The 24,067-nt window shown below is 37.1% G+C and overlaps 1 long non-coding RNA gene and 1 pseudogene across 3 annotated transcripts in view; both read right to left on the reverse strand.

Moving 5' to 3' along the window:
* The window catches only part of LOC121038052 (uncharacterized), a 322,789-nt gene that overhangs the window by 116,610 nt on the left and 182,112 nt on the right, over positions 1–24,067 (reverse strand). The window contains exon 5 of one of the 3 annotated variants that reach the window (XR_005794120.1): positions 266–351. The exons of the other annotated variants lie outside the window; for them this stretch is intronic. This is a non-coding gene — a long non-coding RNA (uncharacterized LOC121038052). The remainder of the gene's footprint in view (positions 1–265; positions 352–24,067) is intronic. 3 annotated transcript variants of the gene reach the window in all.
* On the reverse strand, positions 22,425–22,996 carry LOC121038049 (60S ribosomal protein L23a-like; annotated as a pseudogene).

The raw sequence follows: 24,067 nt of genomic DNA on the forward strand, positions 1-24,067 counted from the left end.
AAATGTGAATAACATCTTTAGATCAAATAGTACATAAAAGAAACTTTAGCAATAAAAATTAATAGTGTATCCATTTACTGCCTTATGGTCTGCTGCTTATTGAATTAGTCCAGTTGCTGAGGATAAAATCATAAAGCTTACTAAAGAAAAATAACATAAAAACGTATTTGTTTATGATCTTTCAGTACCAAGAGAGGAATCAAATCTGTGATTTGAAAACCATTTTTCAAAAATATAACAGAATACAGAATAAAAAGCAATTTACCTTTACTCAGTAGGGTATGTTAAGACTGCAGGAATAAAGTGAAGAAACTCTCCACTATGTGCAGTTTTTCAAGGTGAAATAAAATCCTTGTCAAATCCCAGCAGTGAAAGGAAATGAGAAACGATGATTAATAACACTGTTGGCAGGACAAAATAAACCTTGAAATCTAAACAATCTTCCATCACACCGAAAGCACATGAATCTATTATCTCTTCGCATTTTAATTGTTGGTTATTTCTTAAGTACTGTTGAGCTCTGTTTAAAAGTGTGCAAACATTTTTCAATATTAAAGTAGAATTACAGAAATTATTAGTGAGCCAAATAAATGCCTGATAGTGCCTATTGCTTTTAAGTACGTAGAAATCCCTTAGCTTCTCTGGTAGTCACTTAGCAATTCCTAGATCAACATTGCTTACACACTGTGTCTGACACACTTATAAATGTGCTGGGTAAAGTTTCTAACTACATAAACTAAATTTCATTGTTGTTTGGAATGTCCTATTCTGGAGCCTTACTTGGATTATCAAGCCTATCTTTAAACAAACAACCAAACACAATGACAAATATCCTCCTCTAGAATTTTCCACCTGATTAACAATCTCTTAAAAGTTATTTTTCTTTTTTACCTTTGATTCATAGGTTTTCATCATAAATTGTGCCCACTCTGAAACTGGATACTTCTGTTCCATTTGGGATTGCTCAATGTGAATATTCATTTTCCCAATAAAAAAATTATAGTACTATCAAACTATATGAATTAGCTGTTCTTAACAAATGTATCTCCAAGTGATCCAAATACTTTAGATTATTTTGTTTTTCACACACCATTACTGGAAAGGCGAACGTACTGGCAGGGTACTTGTATCCATGTATTAATTCAGAGATCCAGGTTCACAGCAGCTCTGCAATCTTTTTCTTTTTTTTTTTTAATATTTTTATTCATTTTTCAAGGAGAGAGACAGAAACAGAGACAGAGACAGAGACAGAGCATGAGAGGGAGAGGGGCAGAGAGAGAGGGAGACACAGAATCCAAAGCAGGCTCCAGGCTCCAAGCTGTTAGCACAGAGCCTGATGCAGGACTCGAACTCACAAACTGTGAGATCAGGACCTGAGCCAAAGTCAGACAGTTAACCGACTGAGCTACCCAGGCACCCCAGCAGCTCTGCAATCTTTAAGGTCACCACTGACTGTGTCCAGGCCCACGAGCCTGAAGGGGAATGAAACATTGACTGCGCACAAGGGGTCCTTAGGAACCAGGACTGGAAATGGCATTCAATACCTCCTCTCACATTACACTGGCTCAAATTTATTCACGAAGCCACAAATATCTCCAAGGGAGGCTGAGAAATAAAATCCTTACTATGTACCCAGAAAGCAAACACAATTTTTGATGAATAACTAGTTACTTCTCTCAGAGTTACATAACTTAAAACTTTGATATTTTTTTAGCTGGATGGAAAGTGTTTGTATTTCATTAAAATCTGACCAATTAGGTCACTTACAAGTTAGTCGTAAATTCTGAATACTTTAGCTGATGTAAAATTTTTATGATGCACTATACCCATTTTTTTGAGATAAGAAAACCTGGACTCAAAATGAGTCATATGACTTAATCTAAGGTCATAAGCTTATCTCATCTTTAACTACAAATCTAACTTTTCTACCAGATGTTTTCAGCATCCTCACTGAAATATCAAGATTACTAACAAAGTAGTGTCTAGTTTGAATCAAATACCTCATGCTAACTTAGGTTAAAACTTGTTGTATTTACTGAAATTGAGAAAGTGTGTGAGAAAGTAATCAATATTTCAGATACATAATAGGTACTCAGTTTCATGTTTTAAACATTATTCTCACATTTTAACAAAGATAAATCTAGGCCCAAATGGTTTCCATAGTGAGTTCTTCCAAACATTTAAGGAAGAAGTAATACCAATTATACACAAGATCTTCCCCCCAAAATGAAGACAGATCACTTTCCATCTCATTTTGTGAGATCAGCATTACATCAATACTAAAAGCAGACAATAACATTATTAGAAAAGAAACTACAGACCAATATCCTCACAAATGTAGACACAAAAATTATCAACAAAATACAACAAATTAAACACAGAAATACATAAAAAGATGATATGTTAGAACAAAGTGGTTGTATCCTGGAAATTCAAGACGGTTCTGCAACATTCAAAAATCAATCGGTATAATTCATCATATAAACATATTAAAAAAGAAAAACCATATGATCCTGTAAAAAGATGCAGAAAAAGCATTTTAGAAAGCTCCATATCCATTCATAGTAAAAAACCCAATAAATAGCATTTTTTCTAAAACACTTAGAGCAAACATCATAATTAATGGCAAAAAATTGAATATTTTCCCCCAAACTGTGGAAAAGCAAGGATGATCACTTGATCCTATTCAGCATCACACCAATAAGGAGTGAAAAGAAATAGGCATACAGATGAGAATGGAAGAGATAATCCTACCACTATTTACAAACTGCATGATTTTCTACTTAGAAAGTCTTTATGGAATCTAAAAACAGGTAGAATTATCAGAGAGTTACAAAGTCACAAATTACAGGGGCGCCTGGATGGCTAGTCAGTTAAGTGTCTGACTTTGGCTCAGGTCATGATATCACAACTTGTGGATTCAAGCCCCGCATCGGGCTCTGTGCTGACAGCTCAGAGCCTGGAGCCTGCTTTGGATTCTGTGTCTCCCTCTCTCTCTGTCGCTTCCTGCTCACGCTCTCTCTTTCTCTCTCTCTCTGTCTCTCTCTCAAAAATAAATAAACATTAAAAAAATTTTTTTAAAGTCACAAATTACAGAGTCAATATGAAAATTCAATCATTTTTCAATATGCTAGCAATAAAAATTAGAATTGAAGTTTAAAAAGCAATATTTATAATAACACTAAACAATGAAATATATATACCTACAAATTTAGCAAAATATGTTCAGGATATGCATGCTAAAAACACAAAGCACTGATAAAAGAAATCAAAGGGAACCTAAATTAATTAAGAGAAAGAACAAAGCTGGAGGTATCACAACTCAAGATTTCAACACACACTACAAAGCAGTAGTGGTAATCAAAACAGTATGGTACTGGCCCCAAAATAGACACATAAAGCAATGGAACACAAAAGAAACCACTCTTGGTCAACTAACCTACAACCAAAGAGGCAAGAATATACAATTTATTGAAGATAGTCTCTTCAATATATGATGCTGGAAAACTGGACAGCTACAGGTAAAAGAATGAAACTAGACCACTTTCCAACACCACACACAAGAACAAATTCAAGATGGATTAAATATCTAAGTGTGAAACCTGAAACCATGAAAATCCGAGAAGAGAAAACGACAGTAATTTCTCGGACATGGATTATGGCAACATTTTTCTGAATATGTCTCCTAAGGCATGGGAGACAAAAGCAAAAATCTAACAAAATAAAAAGCTTTTGCGCAGCAAAAGAAACAATCAACAAAACAAAAGGCAACCTAATGAACAGGAGATATTTGCAAATAATACATCTGATGACAAGCTAATATCTAAAATATATAAAGAACTTATATAACTCAACACCAAAAAAAACCACAATCTGATTTAAAAATGGGCAGATAATCTAAATGAACATTTTTTCCACAGAAGACACACAGATGGCTAACAGACACATGAAAAGATGCTCAACATGACTGATCATCTAGGGGGTTCCTGGGTGGTTCAGTTGGTTAAGTGTCCAACTCTTGATTTTGGCTCAGGTCATGATCTCATGGTTCATGAGGTTAAGCTCCACATTGGTCGCTGCTGTCAGCGCAGAGCCTGCTTCAGATCCTGTGTCTGTCCCCCTCTTTTTCTGCCCCTCCCCTGCTCATGCTTTCTCTCTCAAAGAAAAAAAAAAAGCTACACTAATTAAATACTGTGGTTCTGGAGAAAATAGTGACACCCAGGTCAATGGAATAAAGTCCAAAATTAGATCAATACATACATGCTTAATTTATATTTTACAAAGATGTAAGAGCAATTCTACTGAGAAATGATAGTCTTTCAATGCATTGCTCTGAAACAACTGGATATTTTATCTATCTACATTTCAATTTATATCTTATACCCTTCACAAAAATTAATTCAAAATGAATCACAGACCTACATGTAAAGTGTAAAACTATACAATTTCTAGAAGAAAGCATAAGAGAAAATCTGCATTATTTTATGTTAGACAAAAAGATTTTAGATCCAACACTAAAAGCATGACCCATAAAAGAAAACATTAATAAATTAGACTTTGTTAAAACGTAAAACATTTGCTCTGCCAAACATACTCTTAAGAGAGTGAAGAGACAAGCCATAAACTAGGAAGAAAAATTTGCAAGTCACACATATCACAAAGGACTTACATCCAGAATATAGGAAAAATTCTCAAATTCAATAATGGGAAATCAAACAACCCAATTTTTTAAGAGATTTTTAAATTTTCCTTTTTAAGTAACTTCTACACCAAACATGGGGCTTGAACCAACAACCCCAAGATCAAGAGTTACACACTCCATCGAGTGAGCCAGGCGTGCACCCCTCAAACAACCCAATTTTTAATAAATGAGCAAATTTTTGAACAACAATATCTTCACCAAAGAAGATATAGGAATGCCAAATAAGTAGATGAAAAGATGCTCAGAATCATCAGTTATTATGGAAATGTAAATTACAATCTCAGTGAGATACCACTACATATAGATACCACTACATATCTCTTGGAATAGCTAACGTCAGAAAAGCTGACAATATAGTAATTACTGTGAGGGAGTGGGCAACTAAAATTCTCATACATTGCTAGTGAGAGTACAAAATGGTACAGTGACTTCAGAAAATAGTTTGGCATTTTCTTATAAACGTAAACATACACTCACCACATGCTTTGATAATACAATCAATCCTCATTATTCACATCTGTATTTGTGAACTTTACCACTTGATGAAGTTTATTTATAACCCTAAATCAATACTTGAAAGGCTTTTGCAGTCATTCAATGGCATGTGCAGAACAATGAAAAATTTGACTAACTCAACATTCATGTTCCCAGTTGAGAATGAACAAGGCAGTGCTCTGGATTCTTGTTTTCACTCTCATAATTGTAAATAAATGTTCTTTTCTTGGTTTATTTAGTTGTGTGGTTTTTTGTTTGATTGGTTTTTTTTTTCAGTGGGTGCTTTTTTTTTTAATTTTTGTGCTTTTTGTTGTTAATTTTGTTTAAAATGGCATCCAAGTATGTAATCCTTTGTTGCTGTTTAGTATTTCCAAACACACGAGAAGGCTATGATGTGCCTTATAGAAAAAATACATATGTTAGATCAGTTTCATTTAACCATGAGTTACAATGCTGTTGGCTCTGAGTTCAAGGTTAATGAATCAACAATATATATTAAATAAGGTGTTTTTAACACACATATAACAAGGTTATGTATTGATCAGTTGACAAAAATGTTATTGTGGCCAGAGGCTTGCAGGAACGTAACTCTGCATTTGTCCTAGGAGCAATGTCTCATTATTTGCTAATTCAATGTTGAAGGTGACTTTATAGAGAACATTACTACCACAAGTAATGAGAATTGATTGTGACACTCCTAGGTATTTTCCCAAGGTAAATGAACACTCAGGTTTAAATAAAAACATATACATTTAAGTTTTATAACATCTTTTTTCATAATTGTCCCAAACTAGAAACTCCCTATATTATTTTCCATTATTGTCATAACTAATTACAACAAAAGTAGCTGTTTAAGCAACACAAATTTATTATCTCAGTTTCCATAGGTCAGAAGTAAAGCAGAGTCAGCTTAGTTTCTGCTTAGAATCTCACAACGCTGAAATCAAGGTGTTGATAGAGCTAACTTCCTTTCTGGAGGTTCTGAGGAAAATATATTTCCTTATACATTTAAGTTGTTGGAAGAATTCAATTCATTGCAGTTGTAGGACTGAGATTCTTGGTTTTTGTTGGTTATTAGCTGAGGGCCATTACCAGCTTCTAGAGACTATCCCATGCCTTAGCTCATATCTCCCTTCCTCTATCTTCAAAGCCAACAAGTCAAATTCTTCTCACACTGCATCTATTTGACTCGCTTCTGCCTTCCTCAGTAACCTTTAAGGATCTGTGATTACACTGGACTCACAGGGATAATCTTATTTCAAAGTCAGCTAATTATCAACCTTAATTCCATCTGCAATCTACAGTCCTGATTCCATCTACAAACATAATTCCCTTTTATCATGTAATATAACATATTTACCAGCATAATACAAGGGAACAAAGATCAGGGGACCCCAAATCCTGCCTACCACACTATCCAAATGTCCTCCACCTTGTGAATAAATAAACTCCATACAGTGGGGTACTACTCAGGAATAGAAAGGAAAAAGCTATTGATACATTCGACAATATGGATGAATTTCAAATGCATTATGCTAAGTGAAAGAAGCCAGATTCAAAGAGGTTACACAGCGTAGTGCCTATTTATATAGAAAGCTAAAAAGAAGATCAGTTGTTACCTGGTTGAGGGTAAGTTTGACTACAAAGGGGCAGCATGAAGGAGTTTGGGGAGGGAACTGTTACTATCTTGATATAATTTTGTCAAAACTCAAAGAATTGTAAACCCAAAGAATAATTTTCTTCTGTATGAAAATTTAAAAACGAATTTTAATAATTATTCCATTTGGTTATTGGTACTCTTCCTTTGCTTTCAAAGTCCTTACCATTTGACTTAAAGAATAATTTTCTTCTGTATGAAAATTTAAAAACAAATTTTAATAATTATTCCATTTGGTTATTGGTACTCTTCCTTTGCTTTCAAAGTCCTTACCATTTGACTTAGTAGGTACAATACCAGTATAAGACATATAATATAAGAGAATGAGTTTTGTTACTAGAAAGATGGGGGTTTTTTGGCTTAGAGACAAATCATACTAGAAGAAGGGCCACTTTTCCTCAGTTTCTTTTTCATAGGACTCACATTTTTCACCAAATGATTCAAACCACTCCATCGAACTGTTCTCATTTAAATGTCCACATCACGCAAAGAATCTGCGTAATTCTAATCAACTTTGGTCTTCTCGAGATTTTCCCTCTTTTCAACCCATACAACACTTACTTGGGCTTGACCAGAAATAACTCTTGGTAGCCAGGCTCCAAGCACTCTCTAAAAATCAAAACGAATATGTGGTGAAAGTAGCCTATTCTGACAGTAGGTTAAGTTCACAGCCACCAAGAACCTTTCCATTCCTCTGTAAATGGTAGTGTGCTACAAAAGAGCAGGAGTGGTCAGATTTTAGGCAGGGACTAAATGAAATTCCTATGATGTGACTCAACAGCTAACTCCTCAGATTCTCACCTGCCAGGGAGGGCATCGTTATCCTGATGGCACAAACCTCTATGTGGATAGTGGTTGTGCTGTTTGCTGGCCGCAAGATTTCTACTCTCAGACTATTTTATATCATGCTTGACTCGATGAGGGGAAGACAAATATAAAGAAAATGAAAACTCAGCTACAAATATCCATTATTGAAATGTCTTCATTATTACTGAAAGGGTGGTGTCCTCACAAAGAAGGAAAGCTGAAATGGAGTTCTGGAGTTACAGGGCTTACACATATATGGCTGCCAGAAGAAATTTATCTGAAATTTCCTAAACCTTGATTAGAATTTCCCTCCATTCAATCTTTATTAACTCATTCTGAAACTTCCAATATTTTCTGTAGCATTTTCTGTACATATACAGGAGACAGAGATATTGGGTCTATAATTAATGGCTGCTTCAAAATTTGCAAAAAGGCTAACATTAGATCCACACTGTCCTCAGCTTCCATATCCCCCCTCACTCCCATATCGGAAACCAAAACCTCTACTGAGAAATAGTCCTTAGCTAACTCTAGCTTCATTTTCTGGGAGTCAGAAGCATCATCCTTCTTCTTAAAATAACCTTAATGCAGGATCTCAGTTCTGATAATTGTGTTTCTTCCTGTTCCTAAGCATCTTTCTAGTTTGTATGGCTCCATTTCTTACATTCTAGTTTGTATGGCTCTGTCTTTCTAGCTTAGCTACTGTTCCTAAATTCCTCCTCTGTAATCTGCTCCATACACTAATCACCTACTAATATAAGGGTATTTTTCCTAAGTGCCAGGTTAGTATTTAAAGACCCTTCTATCCAGTGATAGATATTTTGGGTGCTTGCTGCAAGAGCTTCTCTTCTCTTCTGCTTTTGCTAGATTTTCATTGCCAGATCTCACCCTTGTTCCCAAAGGATTGCTCTTCTTCATTTTGCCCCATTTTCCATTTCCCTTTCCAACTGTTTACCTGCAGTTTATCATCACCATTAGATCTTGTTGAAGAGGAGATTAGGGCACTTTAGGGAATCAATGGAATGTGATGAACCTAGTAAGATCACTACCAGAATGAGGATGGGGCTCTATGTGCTAAGCCTAGATGAGACTGTGACCAAAATGAACACAGCTGAGATGGCACTGAGCAATGATGTCTTGGGTAAGCACCCATCTCCCACCTCTGAATAAATTAATATAAAGGCACACATTTCCCCCATCCTTTTCCCTCCAAGTCTTCCCAATCTCTCTAGGTACTTAGTCTCTACTTAGACAATTCCATTTGTTCCACTCTCAAAAATAAATAAATAAATAACGTATTACAAAGTTGCGTTTTTTCTTATAGATCCATTTTTACTAGGTAAGCTCAAGGAGCTCAGAAAGGAGATGTGCTCAATTTAAACTCTGGGATAAGTACAAACTTTGCCTCCTATGTAGGATAAATCTTCACTTCACCCCTGCAATTGTATCACACTTGTCCAAGGATATAAGTAGGTACCAAAATAAATCATAGAAAACTAAGATGAAAGGTTCATCACTCATGCCCAATCCATGTGATTATTTGTATATGTACATTTATGTGTGTGTGAAGTACTAAACCTTGAACACATCACCATGGTCCCAGATATTTACCACAATGTAACGACAGTTATGATATAGAAGTTCTTTAATACAGAATGTTTAACTCATGACTCATTTATATCAATCCCCACAGTGAGAGGAAAGCTTCAGTTTTCCTGTCCTATATCTTCATCCATCCATCTACATGATCCCCTGGCCATTGCATCACTTTACCCATTCCTCTGTATAGCCCCAAATGGTAATCAATACCATCAGATGGAAATCTCTACCATTATCTGCATACTCTTTCAGAATCAAAGCCTTGGTCTTTCTCTGCTGACCACTGCCCCTCTGGCTTTATCAATTCTAGCAGTTTCACTGTTTAATGACACAAACTAAAAAATTTTTTTAAGTTTATTTATTTTTAGAGAGAGAGGGAGAGAGCATGTGGGGGTGGGCCACAGACAGAAAGGGAAAGAGACTCCCAAGCAGGCTCTGCGCTGTCAGTTCAGAACCTAAATGAGATCATGACCTTAGCCGAAATCAAGAGTTGGACGCTTAACCTACTGAACCACCCAGCACCCCCCACCTTTTTTTTTAAACAAACTAAAATTCTTGAATCGTCTGTCATTTCTTTCTTTTGCCTATCCCACATACAAACACTCAATTAGTCAACTTTAAAAAAATGTTTCTCAGTCCATTCTTTATTTTTATTCACATTCCCACTACCTTGGTCTAGGTTCTTTGTAGTCCATTTTTTGGCTATTGAATAACTGCCAAATCAGTCGCCCTGGCCTCAGTTTTATTTCACTCCCCCATCAGTCATCCCAGTTTACCATAGGCAGAATGGCTTTCCTTCCTAATAAATGGAAGGGATTTAGTTTTTACCCTACAGAAAGCTTCCAGTGACTCACAACAGAAAATACTCAATATATATCTGTGAAATGAAAGAATAAATATTACTCAGAACATCTACCATGGTACTTTGCATATGAGAGGCACTCAATAATTAGAATAAGTTTTCCAATTGATGTTAATTTTAATAGATCTTAAAAGAGAAGAGTGTACAGAAATCTAAATATTTTCCTCATAAAGAAGGTAATCAGAATCAGCTCTTGAAACATGTCTAAACAATATCCCTGCAATGCTCCTAGATCTTTAACATGATCCTTTTAGAGCAATTTAGTTCTAACTTTATCATTTTCAATGAGCTCATGGTCTGCTTAGTTTCATCAAAGTTTTGCAAAGTGAAATTTCCCATAGGTTCAAGTGTTTCCTCCTAACTCCTGATTCTTTCTGTAAAATTTCAGGCATGTAACCATCACAGCCTGTTTTAAATACAGATATACAAATATGTATGCACACATACATGAAGTTAACAAAGAAATTAATTTAAAAAATTTTTAGTGTTTATATTTGAAGGAGACAAAGTGTGTGAGCAGGGGAGGGGCCGAGAGAGGGAGACGTTGAAGCTGAAGCAGGCTCCAGGCTCTGAGCTGTCAGCCCAGAGCCCAATGCAGGGCTTGGACTCACAAACCGCGATGACCTGAGCCGAAGTTGGATGCTTAACCAACTGAGCCACACAGGCGCCCCACAAAAGAATTAGTTTTAAAACATAAAAGTAAAGATTTATTCTTATTGCAATATTTCATTTCTTAAGTAAGTATTCTTTAAAATTCCAAAGTTGAATCGTTTTACTTATTCTTAGGGTAAATTAGGACAGAAATCCCTCATTAGAATTCTAAGTTCCTAAAAGTCAAAAAATACAAAAATGGCACTAAGACATTTAGTCTATTAGGCAGTTTAATAATTCCTAAAGCATATTACCTGGGTAATATAAATCCCCCAAAGTGAGTATCAAGCACAAAAACAGAGGAAACAATAAAACTACACAGCAAGGATAGAAAGTGATTTTTTAAAAATTCTTTTTCTTCAATTTTAATGTTACAGGTTATGCCAGTCATGTGTGATAGGTAATTTTATATCTCTAACTGGCAATACTATTTTTTGCAGTGGAGATGGTATACAAGGCGAAAAACAGTATGAATGGTTTTATACGAAAAAGTTCTTTGAACAAAGTTCACTTAAGACCATTTACTACCACAGAGGTAGAAAACTGTTTCCATCATCCACATGAACCCGCACGGCTGCTGTAAGTCCAAAGCACCGTTGCCAAGAGTGATGTGAGTCATTAAGCCTCAAGCAGATGCTAAGACTTGGAAGATCCAGGGCGTTGCACACTGTTCCAGCGTACCACAGCCCATAACTTCTAGGCAATCAAAGGTCAAATGAAGAGAACACGAGCCTACTATTATGGAAGATTATTTGGCACACACTCTGAATTTTTCTGTCTTCCCTGATGATCAATAGCATTAACCTGAAATGCAATGCATTTTATACAGAACTTGCCATAGGAAGCACAGTTTCTTTAGACAAAACTGGAAAGAAGTGCCTATAACATGAATAAGTTGCTATTGCAAGCCAATTACTCCTTTGGGATGACCGCGGGTGCTCTATTTTTAGTGAAAAGAGACCTAATAATTTCACTAGTCCCAACCTTCACATCAGCACAATCGGGTCCCTGTACGATCAATATGAACACAGAGAACATCCGGTCAGAAAGAAACACAGCAACTGGCATTGCCACCTCACACGCGGAGCCACAAGGGATGGGATACGAAACGGAGAACCATAGACTTCTTTTTGCAAGCTGCATCCTAAATGTGAGCCAGAGGAATGAATATTTATTACATGGACTTTCAAAAGGAAATATTTAAAATTTAAGAGATGATGAGACAGAAACAGAATGGCAAACATACTAAAATCCATCACATAATTTAATGGTTTTCTAGTATCCTCAGTCTCTCCCTCTATAACTTTTCCCTTTCTCCCTTCAAACAGGTTAATTACTACTTTATTGAAAAAACAACTTCAACTCATGCTACTGACTACAGTCTTCTTGAATTCTGCCTTCTTCCCTCACTGTTTTCCCTCAGGACTCCATGCTCCAGCCACACCAGACTAGAGACAATCTCCCAATGGGGCCCACTCTTCCTGGCCTTTGCAGATGATGCTCTCCACTTGAAAGGTTTTCCGTGCTCATCTTCATTTTTTAACTAATTCATAATCTAATCACTTCCTTATGACTCTCCAGTTAGATTCAACTTCTCTATGCTTCTGTTGTTCCTGTTCTTACTTCTATTTCATCATTTTTCATGCTGTATTTTACTTGTCATATTATTTGATTCAAGATTATTCTCTCCTTGAGAATGAGAATTGTGCCTTTTATCTCGCTATCCCTGTCCTGAGCATAGTCCCCTGCATATAACACTTATTGAATAAATAAGTACAAATAAATAAAACGTATCCAAAGCAATGCTTTCACTGTGCTTTCGATCCAGAAATTTAGTTTCTAGGAATTCACCTAACAATTTTAAAATAAATTTCAAAATCAGGAGAGTCTTGGGGTGCCTGGATGGCTCAGTTAGTTGAGTGTTCGGCTCTTGCTTTTGGCTCAGGTAACACCTCCAGGGTTGTGGGATCGAGGCCCATGTCAGGCTAACACTCAGCACAGAGCCGGCTTAAGATTCTCTCTCTCTCTCTCTCTCTCTCTCTCTCTCTCTCTCTCTCCCCAACCCAGATCTTCTCCCCACATCATGCACACACTCTCTCTCTCAGATAAAAATAATAACAATAACAATAATAAATTAAAAATAAATACAATCACGAGATTCTTTATAACTTCAGACAGGCATAGGCAATTTCTTACAACTTGTCTTTAAAAAGGCTTTTTTTTTTAAGGTGAATCCCAGATTCAGATACAGAAATGCAGATGTGAACACCTGCACCCAAGTTTTAACAATGATAGAAGATACGAGCATAGCAGGTTTATGGTAGACGACATTTATTAAATGGAATTTTGTCAAGCCAAGCTTTGTGATCTTGAAAGCCTGGGTTTCCCATAACTTAGTGCTGAAAACATTAGAAGGAGAAGCCACATGGGGCAGTTGGGGAAGACGGTTTGAGGTATGAGGAAAAGACAGAGGAACAAGGTGGAAGAACAAAGGAGAACACGGTTTAATTGCTTGAACCATCTCACCTTTAATCAGAATTTAATCTTTTTGAAAATTGAAAGGGAAAGTAGACAACCTTGCAGAATGACATCTGCAGGCTAACTTCAAGAATTTACATCTAAAGAACTGTTGTCAATTTTTATTCATACTGTAACCTAAAGAACTAAAAGTTTGTATGTTATGTAACAAACTTTTTACGTACACAGTTTGTTAATTCTGTCTATAACTTATCTATTCTTCCTCCAGTGTCCCCCATTGTTTATGTAAGTAAATATCCAATCTAACCTAAAGTTTAGTCTGTTATCAAAAAATAGCCCTTTGAGGGGCGCCTGGGTGGCGCAGTCGGTTAAGCCTCCGATTTCAGCCAGGTCACCATCTCGCGGTTCGTGAGTTCGAGCCCCGCATCGGGCTCTGGGCTGATGCCTCAGAGCCTGGAGCCTGTTTCCGATTCTGTGTCTCCCTCCCTCTCTGCCCCTCCCCCATTCATGCTCTGTCTGTCTCTGTCCCAAAAATAAATAAACGTTGAAAAAAAATTAAAAAAAAAAAATAGCCCTTTGAAATATATTCAGTCTCTTAAATAAAAATGCTTAGTCTTGCAAAAAACTCCTCCAGCTGCTTCTCTCCTTAAGACATTTGCATTGTTCACATGCCCCAGACCAGAGGTAGAGGAGGACAGTCTACAATTCTGGAATGCAGATTCCTTAGCAACCTGCTATAAAGCTCCTTTAGTCTCCAATACAAAAACTGATCCCTTATAAACTTTGGTACACTCTTCTTTGCTTGGACCCATGTTTCTGCTCACGGTTCAGGTCCTGAGGACCTCATCTTACCTCCTACTGGTACTAAAGATAGTTCTAAGGCTTGACTTTGATCCTACTCCTTCCTGGCACAGAGAGTCCATCCTATGGCCATGACTGAAGAGCCATGCTGCTAGACCAGTGCTTTTGGGTCTCCCTAACTATGTTTTCAGTGATGTGGCATGGGTCAGTCTGCCAAGTGCAAATCTAAATTCATCCCAGAGTTGCAAGCAAGGGCATGAAGAACACCTGCCCCCTCTGTACTTGGTGATATTCTTATTTATCTGACATACTACCACTCTAGGTTGAATTCTGAAGAACAGAAAGAGAGACCCCTGCATTTGACTACATCACATGCTACTTTGTCTCTTTCATCTGTCTCTTCCCACAAGCATTCAAGACTGGGAAAGGAAGTTCTCCCTTTTTCCTTCTACCTCCCAAAACTTCCCCTAAAACCCAGTGATCTAGCTTGCCAAACAACATTTATCCCATGATCAAAGGGATGCAAACTTTAAACAATTCAGCAAACAATAGCAATGCTTATATGGCAAAGGATAGATGCAAACGCCCTCTTTTTGAATTTCAGAATGAAATCTCTTCCTGGATTTCATGGATGCTTAGGTGAACGAGAGTGAAGGAAGGCTCAGAAGGACAAAATAGGAATCATAAGAAATTTAATCTATTAACATTGTTCTACATATTAACTCCCCTGGTCCACCTGCACAATTAAATAAAGCACCCTTTGGTAGCAAAAGTTAATTTATAGTAAGCATTGACAAAAAGTAATACGTAGAAGTGATACCAGCACCTGTCCCCTTTTCTACTTTCTTACCCCTGGCTCCAAAGTATGCTGGGATGGATGCCGTACACAGCTAAAGCAAAGATCATTGTTTCTCCTGAAACAGTTCAACTTCTAACACTCTCAATTCTGGGTGAAGACCCAGTGGAATTGTGTTGAGTCTCAGGGCACCACCTTGACTAGAGGCAGAGGAACAATTAACACTATTTGAATTAGCCTCAGCCAATGTACAAAATTATACAGTCCCTCTCCCAGTGTCTGCCCATCAGAGTGGAACCTGTTTTTATAGTTCTCTCTCTCCTAAGGCTCTTACAAAGAATTATTTCCTTCTGAGACTCAGAAAGAAGAGACTTATATTGTCGATTAGCTCAACTACTTTATCTTACTTAGAAAGACAAGTTTAATAAATCAGAACATTCTTCTATCTGAATCCTGTCTACCAACATTATGTTATCTTTAATTCATGAGTGTATGTACTATCTGAACTTTGAACAGTAGGATGGCCTTGACTCTTTTTTTTTAATCTCTAGGGGGAAATTCGCATACACAAATTAAAATCTTGTTTCACCTTTTTCATCCCAACTCTCAAGCTGATATATACACACCTCGAGTCTTTAGAAATCAAAAGTAGGTAAAAGAGATTAATGGTGGGGAGCAGAGAAAAAGAAGGCAAAGTTCAAGTCTACTTCTCTAACCACCCTAGGAAAACTGGATGTTCTGTGAAGGATGACATTTGAGAACATAGTGAGAATGAAAAAAACAATTTGCAGCTGTTGAGAATTGGGGCTGAGAGATGCTCCTATACATGCCTAATAGTGACTGGGAAGAAGAAATATTTATTCTGGGTCAGAGTATGATGGAAAACATTTTCAGGGGGTATATGTTATCCGTTTGAGCTGCTATAACAAACCACTATACAGACTGGGTAGCTTATAAACAACAGAAATTTATTTCTGACAGTTCTCGAGGCTGGGAAGTCCAAGATCAAGGCACAGGTAGATTTGGAGTCTTGTGAGAGTCTACCTCCTCAAAGATAGCTATCTTTTTACTGTAACATCACATGACAGAAAGGGAGAGAAATCCCTCTAGAATCTCTTTTATAAGGAAATTAACACCTACTCATAAGGGCTAGTCACCTCCCAAAGGCCCTGCCTCCTAATACCATCACATTGGGGATTAGGTTTCAACATACAAATTTAGGGGAACACAGACATTCACTCTATGGCAGGATATTGGAGAAAAGAGATTCCAACTTGCTAGGATATGTTTTCCAAATTGATCATCACACCCAGAGATTTTGCTCCACAGTAATAGTGTTGCCATATAATGAGGTAAGTTGCCTGGCTCCTATTTAAGGATTCTTTCAAAATAATTAAACTTTTCACTATCTTTCTCACTAAATCCTGTGAGAATTATTCAATTTAATCTTTGCAAGGTATTATTTAATAAAATTTCTGAAAACACAAAACTCTCTAAATCCCCTCAAGTGTTGGTGAGCTAACTGAAGGCACGTTAAGAGGTGTGCTTTATCACTGGTCAACACTAAATGTTACACTTCACATGTACTTGGGGAGAGAAGGAGTGGAGAGCAAGGAAGAGAAAAAGGAAGGAAAGAACCAAAGAATGGAAAGAGAGGGAAGGAGAAAGGAAAGAAGAAACAAAAGAACCGGGCGAGAGGAAGAATAAGTAAATATTAGACAGCATAGCAATACTTTCTTCTTGACTTACATGAAATAGTAAATCTTATACAATTGACGATAGAGAACTCCTCAGGGAGTTTGCAATAAAAGGGACAGTGTGTAAAACAAATCTTTAAGCCAATAGAATTCTGAATACTGGTCAGATCTGGGTATTAAGAAAAACCCTCAGATAACAGATTTGCCCATAGCAGACCAAATCTCTCTTCACCAAGTAGTCCCAAATGTCTTCTATGGCTCATGGCGTTGGGGAATGCAAGCTAAAAATTGTCCAAATATTCCACATTTGCTACAGATGCTGTAGTTCTGGAAGCCAATCACTTCACAGTTAATGCTGAAAGAACTGATACTACAAAACAAAGACATCTGTACCCTGGGAGGTGTGTGTGTGTGTGTGTGTGTGTGTGTGTGTGTGTGTGTGTGTATATACGTGTGCACAACTATGCACTCACATAAGTGTATGGAAGCAAAAGGATAGTTCTTGTTTTTATCAACTTTTGTCTATAATATTGACTTTGAATAGATTCCTTCTGATTACAAAAACAAAACCATCATTAAGAAACTTTGAAAAATACAGAAAATCACTACAAAAAAGAAATAAAAATTACTCATAATGCCATATGTAAGAAATAAGAAATATTAATATTTCAGCATGTATTTCCCAAGATTTTTTTCCACTGGGATTACACTATGCTTAATATTTTTTTTAATGTTTTTATTAATTTATTTTTGAGACAGAGAGAGACAGAGCATGAGCAGGGGAGGGACAGAGAGAGGGAGACACAGAATCTGAAACAGGCTCCAGGCTCTGAGCTCACAGCACAGAGCCCGATGCGGGGCTAGAACTCACAGAGTGTGAGATCATGACCTGAGCTGAAGTCGGACACTCAACCGACTGAGCCACCCAGGCGCCCCACACTATGCTTAATATTTTATAAACTACTCATTCACATAATATTAATCACCCTGAATATTATTATTGTCTGTCATGAAGTATATATTCTTTCACCATGTGTTATTAATGCCTACAAATATTACCATCATACAGATTTAAGGTGCTTTAATAATATTCTTTGGCTGTAAATGCAGTTGTTCATATATTTTTTTTATGTTTGCAATAAAACATTAATGCTCTAATTTGCATCCATCATTATTTACTTAGGGACAATTTTAGGAGACAAAATTAGAGATCAAAGATATTTTCATTTAAAGTATTTTGATACAAATTACCAAATTATTCTACATATGTCGTGTTACTTTTACCCTCCTCTATAATGCATAAGTCCCACTTACCTGAACTATTGACAACACTGGCTATCATTTTTCTTTCATTTTTCAAATTTTAAAATACAAAATACATAGATTTTTATTTTCTTTAATCAATTGTGAGGTTAAATAACTCCCATTCTTTTTTTTTTTATTTTGTATTCTTTTGTTGGTTCGTGTCCTAATCAGTTCTGTTATTTATGTATTTATTGCTCATTCTTTCATTATTTTTGTAAAGGCTCTTTATTTAATAAGAATTTTCACTTTCAAGGGATTTTTGAAGAAAAAAATTTCTGGAAAATACCTCATCAAGGTTTTTTTTTTAAGTTTATTTATTTTGAGACAGAGAGAGAGAATAGGCAGAGGAGGGGCAGAGAGAGAGAGAGAGAGAGAGAGAGAGAGAGAGAGAGAAAATCCCAAGCAGGCTCCATGCTCTGTGCTAAACCCAACATGCAGCTTGATCTCATGACCCTGAGATAATGATCTGAGCAGAAATCAAGAGTCAGACACTCAATTGACTGAGCCATCCAGGTGCCCCAAGTTGTTTTTCATTGTAGTAAGGACACTTAATGTGACAAATTTAACAAACTTTTAAAGTGTAAATATAGTGCTGTTAATTACAGGCACGATATTGTACAGCAGATCTCTAGAATTTATCATTCTGCCTAACTGAAACTTACATTTTTTAACTTTTATTCATAATATGTTTACATACAAAAATTTTTAGTTTTATGTAGGCAAATATGTCAATTACCATTGTTTTTATTTATTATGGTTTATAATTTGACAGAGAGTTCTGATTTTTATTATTAATAATGCTTCCATGGGGCACCTGGGTGGCTCAGTTGGTTAAGTGTCTGACTTCAGCTCAGGTCATGATCTCACAGTCTGTGGGTTTGAGCCCCGTGTTGGGGTCTGTGCTGCAGCTCAGAGCCTGGAGCCTGCTTTAGATTTTGTGTCTCCCTCTCTCTCTGCCCCTCCCCCAACTTGCACTCCATCTCTCAAAATAAAATAAAGACATAAAAAAATTTTTAAGTAATGCTTCCAGCATCAGTATTTAAATAAATGAATTTTTCTACTGGTTTGAAAATTTAACATATTTCATATTCTGATTACATTAAAGTCTGTTCTTGACATTTTTATTCAGATTTATTAATCTAACTGATTTGGTGCCAATCACATGCCGTTTTGGTTATCATGGCTTTGTTTTAAATTCAAGTCTTCAGTAGTGTCTGCATATCTTACTCTTGTTTTTAAAAAAGAAACGAATACCATTACCCCCTTTTTTGTTCTTCCATCACACTTTTGTATGACTTTAAGTTCCAAAAACTGTTTTGAAGTCACATAATGGAACTGAAGTAAACATTTAAATTAATAGGATAAAATTAGCGTCTTCACAATATTCACAGTTCCCATCCTGGAACATGGTATACATTTATTTAATCAACACCCTTTATTATGTCTCAAGTAAAGTGTATTGGCTGTTCACATAGGTTCTACACTCTTCTGGTTCATTTTTATTAGTCTATGAACACCCAGAATTTTTTTTTCTTTTTTTTAATTAGGTAGGCTCCATGCCCAATACATGGGGCTAAAACTCATGAGCCTGAGATCAAGAGTTGCATGCTCCATCGACTGAGCCAGCTATGCATCCCCTGAACATCCAGAAAATATTTTTGAGACACTTTCATGGACCAGGCAATGAGCTAATATATTCCTGGGTAAAGTTTTGCTACTAATGTGTATGAAAACTGTTCTCTACAATATATTGTGATCATTGCTGATAAACAACAGAGTTCCTTATTTTTATATGCATTTTAAACATATTTAATTTGTTAATCTTAATACTTTTGAGTTATCTCAAGTTATCTGGATTACAAATCAAGTTATCTATAAATAATGTTAATATTGCACCATTCTTTCAAATATTATTGTAACTTCAAATTTGTATTTCTTTATTTTTTTTCAAGTTTATGTATTTTGAGAGAGAGGGAGTACAAGTGGGAGAGGGCTAGAAGGAGAGGGAGAGAGACACAGAGAGACAGAGACAGAGACAGAGAGAGAGAGAGAGAGAGAGAGAGAATCCCAAGCAGGCTCTGCAGTGACAGCGCAGAGCTGGATGCAGGGCTTGAACCCACAAACAGAGATAATGATCTGAGCCAAAACCAAGAGTTGGACACTTAACCGACTGAGACACCTAGGCACCCCAAATTTGTATTTCTTTATAGAATTTGGTAATGGATTTCAGAATAGGATAATATATTAGTAAGCCTAGAATTAACCTTTAATTCAAATTTTCATTATATTATGTATGTGTTTTCTCTATTTTACTTGATTTTTAATTATGAGAGCTTTATTTCATTAGACTTTTCAAGGAAGCAACTTTTGATATTAACCTATCATTTTTGTGATGGTTTTTCAAACTGTTAAACTCTCCCTTTGCCTTATTATTTATGCCTATGTTTTCCTTAGTAGTTATTCTGTGCACTTAAAAAATATTTCAAATAGGACACTTAATGATTTCATTTTCTTTCTTCCTATTTTAATAGTGAAGGTTTTTAAGGGATGAATTTTCTAATTATATGTATGGATACATTACCTAAATTTGGGGTGTTCAAAATGACATAGTTTTTTTAATTGCTAATAACAGATTTCATCTCTGACCATGAGCTACCAGCCTTCTTTGTACAAACAAATTTTTTCAAATTCCTTTCTGTGTTAGAAATTACACTGGTGGCTCCTAATGAATCATGCTCCCAGGATTGAAGCTTGGGATGGTTCTCTCCCATATTGATTCTGGGCTTGCACATGAACTTTGGCCATGCATCAACATGCATGATGTGAACAGAAGGTTGACAAGCAATTGTACACTGGGACTCATCTTCTTGGAACTCAGTCTCCATTCTGTTCTCCTGAAGGGAGAGGACACATGGAAATACATTCTCTGAAGGATAAGATACCACATGGAGGGCAAAGGTAGCCTGGCCACGTTCCCAGCTGACACTATGTGGAGTAATGAGCCAGCCAGTCAACCAAAACAATCATAAAAAATAATAAATGCTGTTATTTTAAGCCAGTAAGTGTTGAGAGTGTTTGCTATGGAACAATAGAAAACAGAAATTTTTTTCTGTTTAAACTTGATCTGACTCAATCGCTTCTCGGCCTTTTGGCTAAGATCAAGTGTAAACTTGATCTGACTCAATGATATTTTTCTACTTAGCCAAGTTTCAGAGAAGAGTTTTGAGAAGGAAGATACTTTTGTCTCCATGTATCAAACATGCCACCCCACCAAGAAGGCAGTAATGTCTACAGTTAAATGTGCATTGGAAAGGCTTTTTTTCCTCTTTTGTTTTCTGGTGCAAATGAATCTTTGCATCATTTCAGTATCATTTTGTTACTGAGCCAATAGAAACATAGGACATGATTTATTAAATATCAATATTCTCAGCATCCTCATATGTAATTTCTAAATCATATCTACTTTTGAAAATACAAGATAACATGCATAACATTTAACCAATGGGTGATTAATTTGTTGTGAGTTACAGACCTTTGTAAATAAACGAGAAATTTGTGCACCCTCTCCTCAGAAAAACACAACCTCACAAAGAAATTATTACATACAATTTCAGCAGTTTCATGGACTCATTAAGGAAAATATGTAGTGATTTTCAAATACAGTTTAACCAACTAATCTGTCCTCAGATAAAAGCTTACCAAGAAGCAACAAAAACAGAGCTTCAACTCTGTTGAAGAAACAGTGGTGCCTGATAACCCACCTGTTGCCTACATTCTTCCATTTGCCTACCCCACACCACATCCCTCCACAGAGCATAGTTTATAAATCAATGTCTTAAAATGACACGATAAAATTAAATACCTAGAAGAAAGATAAATAAATATGAAGGGACTGGAGCCAGAGAATTTCTGACACAAACTAAGAGCAAGTATACAATAAGGAGAGACTGGATTCATTGTTGCAGTAAAGGTAAAAGAAAATACTGTGTGAATCACTGTGGCCAGAGGCTCAACATGAGACAGCAAATTACCTGCCGCTTTAAAAGAAGTTGGGGGCGCCTGGGTGGCGCAGTCGGTTGAGTGTCCGACCTCAGCCAGGTCACGATCTCGCGGTCCGTGAGTTCAAGCCCCGCGTCAGGCTCTGGGCTGATGGCTCGGAGCCTGGAGCCTGTTTCCGATTCTGTGTCTCCCTCTCTCTCTGCCCCTCCCCCGTTCATGCTCTGTCTCTCTCTGTCCCAAAAATAAATAAACGTTGAAAAAAAATTAAAAAAAAAAAAGAAGTTGGATGGCTACTCCAATTAGTTTTATGTGTCAACTTGGCTAAACCATGGAAAGCCCAGATATTTGGTTATACTTTTTTCTGGATGTTTCTGTGAGGGTGGTTTTGGAGGAGATTCACATTTAAATTGTTAGACTAAGTAAAGCAGTTGAACTCATCCAATCAGTTGAAGGTTTAAATAGAACAAAAGGCTGGCCCTCCCAGAGTATGAGAGATTTCTGCCTGACAACCTTCAAACTAGGACCTTAGTTCTTCATGGTGTTTTATTGGGTTTTGAGTGTGTGTGTGTGTGGGGGGGGGGTGTTTGTGGGTTGTTGTTGTTGTTGTTGTTGTTGTTGTTTTGGTGAAAAAATTTATATTTAGATTTAGCCAGCTGGACACAGTTTAGATGATCCCAATTTTGTTGGCAACATCCAAAGCATCACAGTCAGGAGCCAGTCAAACATATGCCCTCTTTCCTCCATGGGGCTTGATCAGAGTGTTGACCTTGGCCATGTCAATGTCATAGAGCTTCTTCACAGCCTGTTTGATCTGGTGCTTGTTGGCCTTGACATCCACAATGAACACAAGAGTGTTGTTGTCTTCTATTTTCTTCACGGCTGACTCAGTAGTCAGGGGAAATTTGATGATGCCATAGTGGTCAAGCTTATTTCTCCTGGGGGCACGTCCAGAATATTTGGGATGCCTTCTTAGATACAGTGTCTCTGAAGGAATGTAGGTGACAGGAAGATCTTTTTTTGTGTGACTGTGGATGCCTTCCAGGACTGCTTTCTTGGCCTTCAAAGCCTTTGCTTTGGCTTCAGCTTTGGGAGGGGCAGGGGCTTCCTACTTTGCTTTCTGCACCATCTTCATGAAAGCCACTCTTCTTGGTTTTATGGAGGCTTCCAGCCTTTGGACTGGAATGGGCTTTACAGATTTTGGATTTGCTAGCTTCTATAATCTCATGAGCCAATTTCTTATCAGAAATCTCCTTGTATATACTACATACTATACATATGCAGATATAAAATAAAGAGCCCTGGAGAACCCTAATACAACCATATATCCCAGTGTCCAGGACAGACTAGGTTTATGCCTGTGCTCCAACTATAAATATTAATAGCTCCCCTCTTCACTCACATACGCATCTAGGTTTTGTGGGTTTTTTTAATTTCATTTTTGGTTTTTGTTTTGTTTTCACAAAGCAGGGAGAGATCGTGTTTGTCTGAAATGTGTTACAAAAGGGGACCAGTGTGGGCCCCGCCCCGGTGGGTCATCTGTTTGTTGAGGGCTGTCTTGAGCACAGCAAGCGGCAAACCCCCTGGGGACTGGAGACAAAAGCACCAGTGGGTGTGGAAGCACCTGGGATGTCAGCGTGGACATACGAAAGGGTTCGCTGGCTGAGAAGAGGTAGTTGCTCACCCAGGCCAGGCTATTCCTTCCAGAGCCAGTGGAGGCTGGTGGGGGCCGGTGCCAGCATGGCCTGATTTCGTGCCCCCTTCCAGCTTTGCCCTGCCCCTCGGGCCTGTGGAGGATAAATTATCTGGGCATCCATGGGAAGTCCTGGCTCTCACGAGGTTTGTTCTGTGGGCACAGCAGTATCAAAATGTCCTTGTTTCTCTTAAGGTCAGTAGGTTACACCTTAAGTAACCTGGCAGCACTAGTAACCCCCGAGTAAGCCACAAGGGTGACGGGACGTGGTACTTAAATAACCAGAAAAAGAAAACATATTAGGTCAAGGCAGGAGTTCTTGTTAAATTAACAAAATTCTCAAAATCATTTCTTTCTCAAAGTCAGACTAACCACAATGGTTTAATGAAAATGCTTCACCTCAGATAGACGGAAAAGCAAACTTTGTCTCACATTCACCTTTTCCTCCACACAAGTGGATCTAAAGTTCTAAAGCCTTAAAATATATTACCATTCAAGTTCCATCCTATAGGATTATATCTTCACACT

The sequence above is a fragment of the Herpailurus yagouaroundi genome, unplaced genomic scaffold (genome assembly GCF_014898765.1).
Source record: "Herpailurus yagouaroundi ecotype Mexico unplaced genomic scaffold, PumYag 165, whole genome shotgun sequence".
Classification (NCBI taxonomy): domain Eukaryota; kingdom Metazoa; phylum Chordata; class Mammalia; order Carnivora; family Felidae; genus Herpailurus; species Herpailurus yagouaroundi.